This window comes from Phalangium opilio, unplaced genomic scaffold, assembly GCF_054372755.1.
Source record: "Phalangium opilio isolate 3A_F unplaced genomic scaffold, DU_Popi_V2 ptg000082l_1, whole genome shotgun sequence".
NCBI lineage: Eukaryota > Metazoa > Arthropoda > Arachnida > Opiliones > Phalangiidae > Phalangium > Phalangium opilio.
The window spans coordinates 16,037,243-16,044,260 of NW_028324189.1; positions in this window are offsets into that span (position 1 = coordinate 16,037,243).

Genomic DNA, 7,018 nt, shown 5'->3' on the forward strand with positions numbered 1-7,018 from the left:
TAGGTTTGATTTTTGCACTAAACTTTGGAGGCTCATAACTCTTGTTCTACAAGAGATACTGGGATCTCCTTTGGATATGTTATACTACTCTTTGCTCCCCATACAAGGATACTTTAAACTTGAGGCTACCTCAATATCGTCGTCAACTTATTTTTTGTCTCACTTATTGTTAGAAGGTTACTTTTGATTTTTGAAAATAAACTTTGCAGGCTCGTAACTCTGGTTCTACCAGAGATACGGGGATGTAAATAATGTGACCTTGACACAAATGTTCGGATAATTATAAAGGTCTTTGCATGTTCCAAGCAAAAAAAAAACTTCGCGGTTTCGAACCTGTGGCCTTCCGGGAGTGAGGCGGATGCGATAACCGTTACACTAAAGATATGTTATTATTTTTAATCGAAAGAACAGGGTCAAGTAATTAAGCAATACGTGAACAAACAAACCCCTCCATAGAAAATGCATTAGACTATACTTTGCAGGCCCATAACTCTGTGTCTACTAGAGATACCGGGATGTCCTTAGGATATGTTATAGTCCAATTTGTCCTTCATCTAAATATACTAAAAACTTTGGGCTACGACAAACAGGGGCCGAGTACTTAAGCAAAACGTAAAGAAACAAACCCCCTCCATAGGAAATGAGTTAGACTATACTTTGCAGGCTCGTAACTCTGTTTCTACTGGAGATACGGGGATGTCCTTTGAGTATTTTATAGTCCAATTTGTCCTTCATCTAACCATACTAAAAACGTTGAGCTACGACAAACAGGGGCCGAGTAATTAAGCTAAACGTAAACAAACAACCCGTCCAAAGGAAATGCATTAGACTATGCTTTGCAGGCCCATAACTCTGTGTTTACTAGAGATACGGGGATGTCCTTAAGATATGTTATAGTCCAAATTGTCCCCCATCTAACCATACTAAAAACATTGAGCTAAGACAAACAGGGGCCGAGATATTAAGCAAAATGTTCGTCAACTTTGGTATCGTCTCACTTATTTTTATTATGTTACTTATGATTTTTGCACTAAACTTTGGAGGCTCATAACTCTTGTTCTACAAGAGGTACTGGGATCTCCTTTGGATATGTTATAGTACTCTTTGCTCCCCATACAAGGATACTTTAAACTTGAGGCTACCTCAATATCGTCGTCAACTTATTTTTTGTCTCACTTATTGTTAGAAGGTTACTTTTGATTTTTGAAAATAAAGTTTGCAGGCTCGTAACTCTGGTTCTACCAGAGATACGGGGATGTAAATAATGTGACCTTGACACAAATGTTAGGATAATTATAAAGGTCTTTGCATGTTCCAAGCAAAAAAAAAAAAACTTCGCGGTTTCGAACCTGTGGCCTTCCGGGAGTGAGGCGGATGCGATAGCCGCTACACTAAAGATATGTTATTATTTTTAATCGAAAGAACAGGTTCAAGTAATTAAGCAATACATGAACAAACAAACCCCTCCATAGAAAATGCATTAGACTATACTTTGCAGGCTCGTAACTCTGTTTCTACTGTAGATACGGCGAGGTCCTTTGAGTATGTTATATTCCAATTTGTCCCCCATCTAGCCATACTAAAAACATTGAGCTACGAAAAACAGGGGCCGAGTAATTAAGCTAAACGTAAACAAACAACCCGTCCAAAGGAAATGCATTAGACTATGCTTTGCAGGCCCATAACTCTGTGTTTACTAGAGATACGGGGATGTCCTTAGGATATGTTATAGTCCAAATTGTCCCCCATCTAACCATACTAAAAACATTGAGCTACGACAAACAGGGGCCGAGATATTAAGCAAAATGTTCGTCAACTTTGGTATCGTCTCACTTATTTTTATTATGTTACTTATGATTTTTGCACTAAACTTTGGAGGCTCATAACTCTTGTTCTACAAGAGATACTGGGATCTCCTTTGGATATGTTATAGTACTCTTTGCTCCCCATACAAGGATACTTTAAACTTGAGGCTACCTCAATATCGTCGTCAACTTATTTTTTGTCTCACTTATTGTTAGAAGGTTACTTTTGATTTTTGAAAATAAAGTTTGCAGGCTCGTAACTCTGGTTCTACCAGAGATACGGGGATGTAAATAATGTGACCTTGACACAAATGTTCGGATAATTATAAAGGTCTTTGCATGTTCCAAGCAAAAAAAAAAACTTCGCGGTTTCGAACCTGTGGCCTTCCGGGAGTGAGGCGGATGCGATAACCGTTACACTAAAGATATGTTATTATTTTTAATCGAAAGAATAGGGTCAAGTAATTAAGCAATACGTGAACAAACAAACCCCTCCATAGAAAATGCATTAGACTATACTTTGCAGGCCCATAACTCTGTGTCTACTAGAGATACCGGGATGTCCTTAGGATATGTTATAGTCCAATTTGCCCTTCATCTAAATATACTAAAAACTTTGGGCTACGACAAACAGGGGCCGAGTACTTAAGCAAAACGTAAAGAAACAAACCCCCTCCATAGGAAATGAGTTAGACTATACTTTGCAGGCTCGTAACTCTGTTTCTACTGGAGATACGGGGATGTCCTTTGAGTATTTTATAGTCCAATTTGTCCTTCATCTAACCATACTAAAAACGTTGAGCTACGACAAACAGGGGCCGAGTAATTAAGCTAAACGTAAACAAACAACCCGTCCAAAGGAAATGCATTAGACTATGCTTTGCAGGCCCATAACTCTGTGTTTACTAGAGATACGGGGATGTCCTTAAGATATGTTATAGTCCAAATTGTCCCCCATCTAACCATACTAAAAACATTGAGCTACGACAAACAGGGGCCGAGATATTAAGCAAAATGTTCGTCAACTTTGGTATCGTCTCACTTATTTTTATTATGTTAGGTTTGATTTTTGCACTAAACTTTGGAGGCTCATAACTCTTGTTCTACAAGAGATACTGGGATCTCCTTTGGATATGTTATACTACTCTTTGCTCCCCATACAAGGATACTTTAAACTTGAGGCTACCTCAATATCGTCGTCAACTTATTTTTTGTCTCACTTATTGTTAGAAGGTTACTTTTGATTTTTGAAAATAAACTTTGCAGGCTCGTAACTCTGGTTCTACCAGAGATACGGGGATGTAAATAATGTGACCTTGACACAAATGTTCGGATAATTATAAAGGTCTTTGCATGTTCCAAGCAAAAAAAAAACTTCGCGGTTTCGAACCTGTGGCCTTCCGGGAGTGAGGCGGATGCGATAACCGTTACACTAAAGATATGTTATTATTTTTAATCGAAAGAACAGGGTCAAGTAATTAAGCAATACGTGAACAAACAAACCCCTCCATAGAAAATGCATTAGACTATACTTTGCAGGCCCATAACTCTGTGTCTACTAGAGATACCGGGATGTCCTTAGGATATGTTATAGTCCAATTTGTCCTTCATCTAAATATACTAAAAACTTTGGGCTACGACAAACAGGGGCCGAGTACTTAAGCAAAACGTAAAGAAACAAACCCCCTCCATAGGAAATGAGTTAGACTATACTTTGCAGGCTCGTAACTCTGTTTCTACTGGAGATACGGGGATGTCCTTTGAGTATTTTATAGTCCAATTTGTCCTTCATCTAACCATACTAAAAACGTTGAGCTACGACAAACAGGGGCCGAGTAATTAAGCTAAACGTAAACAAACAACCCGTCCAAAGGAAATGCATTAGACTATGCTTTGCAGGCCCATAACTCTGTGTTTACTAGAGATACGGGGATGTCCTTAAGATATGTTATAGTCCAAATTGTCCCCCATCTAACCATACTAAAAACATTGAGCTAAGACAAACAGGGGCCGAGATATTAAGCAAAATGTTCGTCAACTTTGGTATCGTCTCACTTATTTTTATTATGTTACTTATGATTTTTGCACTAAACTTTGGAGGCTCATAACTCTTGTTCTACAATAGATACTGGGATCTCCTTTGGATATGTTATAGTACTCTTTGCTCCCCATACAAGGATACTTTAAACTTGAGGCTACCTCAATATCGTCGTCAACTTATTTTTTGTCTCACTTATTGTTAGAAGGTTACTTTTGATTTTTGAAAATAAAGTTTGCAGGCTACTAACTCTGGTTCTACCAGAGATACGGGGATGTAAATAATGTGACCTTGACACAAATGTTCGGATAATTATAAAGGTCTTTGCATGTTCCAAGCAAAAAAAAAAACTTCAAGGTTTCGAACCTGTGGCCTTCCGGGAGTGAGGCGGATGCGATAACCGCTACACTAAAGATATGTTATTATTTTTAATCGAAAGAACAGGGTCAAGTAATTAAGCAATACGTGAACAAACAAACCCCTCCATAGAAAATGCATTAGACTATACTTTGCAGGCCCATAACTCTGTGTTTTCTAGAGATACGGGGATGTCCTTAAGATATGTTATAGTCCAAATTGTCCCCCATCTAACCATACTAAAAACATTGAGCTAAGACAAACAGGGGCCGAGATATTAAGCAAAATGTTCGTCAACTTTGGTATCGTCTCACTTATTTTTATTATGTTACTTATGATTTTTGCACTAAACTTTGGAGGCTCATAACTCTTGTTCTACAATAGATACTGGGATCTCCTTTGGATATGTTATAGTACTCTTTGCTCCCCATACAAGGATACTTTAAACTTGAGGCTACCTCAATATCGTCGTCAACTTATTTTTTGTCTCACTTATTGTTAGAAGGTTACTTTTGATTTTTGAAAATAAAGTTTGCAGGCTCGTAACTCTGGTTCTACCAGAGATACGGGGATGTAAATAATGTGACCTTGACACAAATGTTCGGATAATTATAAAGGTCTTTGCATGTTCCAAGCAAAAAAAAAAAACTTCGCGGTTTCGAACCTGTGGCCTTCCGGGAGTGAGGCGGATGCGATAACCGCTACACTAAAGATATGTTATTATTTTTAATCGAAAGAACAGGTTCAAGTAATTAAGCAATACATGAACAAACAAACCCCTCCATAGAAAATGCATTAGACTATACTTTGCAGGCTCGTAACTCTGTTTCTACTGTAGATACGGCGAGGTCCTTTGAGTATGTTATATTCCAATTTGTCCCCCATCTAACCATACTAAAAACATTGAGCTACGAAAAACAGGGGCCGAGTAATTAAGCTAAACGTAAACAAACAACCCGTCCAAAGGAAATGCATTAGACTATGCTTTGCAGGCCCATAACTCTGTGTTTACTAGAGATACGGGGATGTCCTTAGGATATGTTATAGTCCAAATTGTCCCCCATCTAACCATACTAAAAACATTGAGCTACGACAAACAGGGGCCGAGATATTAAGCAAAATGTTCGTCAACTTTGGTATCGTCTCACTTATTTTTATTATGTTACTTATGATTTTTGCACTAAACTTTGGAGGCTCATAACTCTTGTTCTACAAGAGATACTGGGATCTCCTTTGGATATGTTATAGTACTCTTTGCTCCCCATACAAGGATACTTTAAACTTGAGGCTACCTCAATATCGTCGTCAACTTATTTTTTGTCTCACTTATTGTTAGAAGGTTACTTTTGATTTTTGAAAATAAAGTTTGCAGGCTCGTAACTCTGGTTCTACCAGAGATACGGGGATGTAAATAATGTGACCTTGACACAAATGTTCGGATAATTATAAAGGTCTTTGCATGTTCCAAGCAAAAAAAAAAAACTTCGCGGTTTCGAACCTGTGGCCTTCCGGGAGTGAGGCGGATGCGATAACCGTTACACTAAAGATATGTTATTATTTTTAATCGAAAGAATAGGGTCAAGTAATTAAGCAATACGTGAACAAACAAACCCCTCCATAGAAAATGCATTAGACTATACTTTGCAGGCCCATAACTCTGTGTCTACTAGAGATACCGGGATGTCCTTAGGATATGTTATAGTCCAAATTGTCCCCCATCTAACCATACTAAAAACTTTGGGCTACGACAAACAGGGGCCGAGATATTAAGCAAAATGTTCGTCAACTTTGGTATCGTCTCACTTATTTTTATTATGTTACTTATGATTTTTGCACTAAACTTTGGAGGCTCATAACTCTTGTTCTACAATAGATACTGGGATCTCCTTTGGATATGTTATAGTACTCTTTGCTCCCCATACAAGGATACTTTAAACTTGAGGCTACCTCAATATCGTCGTCAACTTATTTTTTGTCTCACTTATTGTTAGAAGGTTACTTTTGATTTTTGAAAATAAAGTTTGCAGGCTCGTAACTCTGGTTCTACCAGAGATACGGGGATGTAAATAATGTGACCTTGACACAAATGTTCGGATAATTATAAAGGTCTTTGCATGTTCCAAGCAAAAAAAAAAAACTTCGCGGTTTCGAACCTGTGGCCTTCCGGGAGTGAGGCGGATGCGATAACCGCTACACTAAAGATATGTTATTATTTTTAATCGAAAGAACAGGTTCAAGTAATTAAGCAATACATGAACAAACAAACCCCTCCATAGAAAATGCATTAGACTATACTTTGCAGGCTCGTAACTCTGTTTCTACTGTAGATACGGCGAGGTCCTTTGAGTATGTTATATTCCAATTTGTCCCCCATCTAACCATACTAAAAACATTGAGCTACGAAAAACAGGGGCCGAGTAATTAAGCTAAACGTAAACAAACAACCCGTCCAAAGGAAATGCATTAGACTATGCTTTGCAGGCCCATAACTCTGTGTTTACTAGAGATACGGGGATGTCCTTAGGATATGTTATAGTCCAAATTGTCCCCCATCTAACCATACTAAAAACATTGAGCTACGACAAACAGGGGCCGAGATATTAAGCAAAATGTTCGTCAACTTTGGTATCGTCTCACTTATTTTTATTATGTTACTTATGATTTTTGCACTAAACTTTGGAGGCTCATAACTCTTGTTCTACAAGAGATACTGGGATCTCCTTTGGATATGTTATAGTACTCTTTGCTCCCCATACAAGGATACTTTAAACTTGAGGCTACCTCAATATCGTCGTCAACTTATTTTTTGTCTCACTTA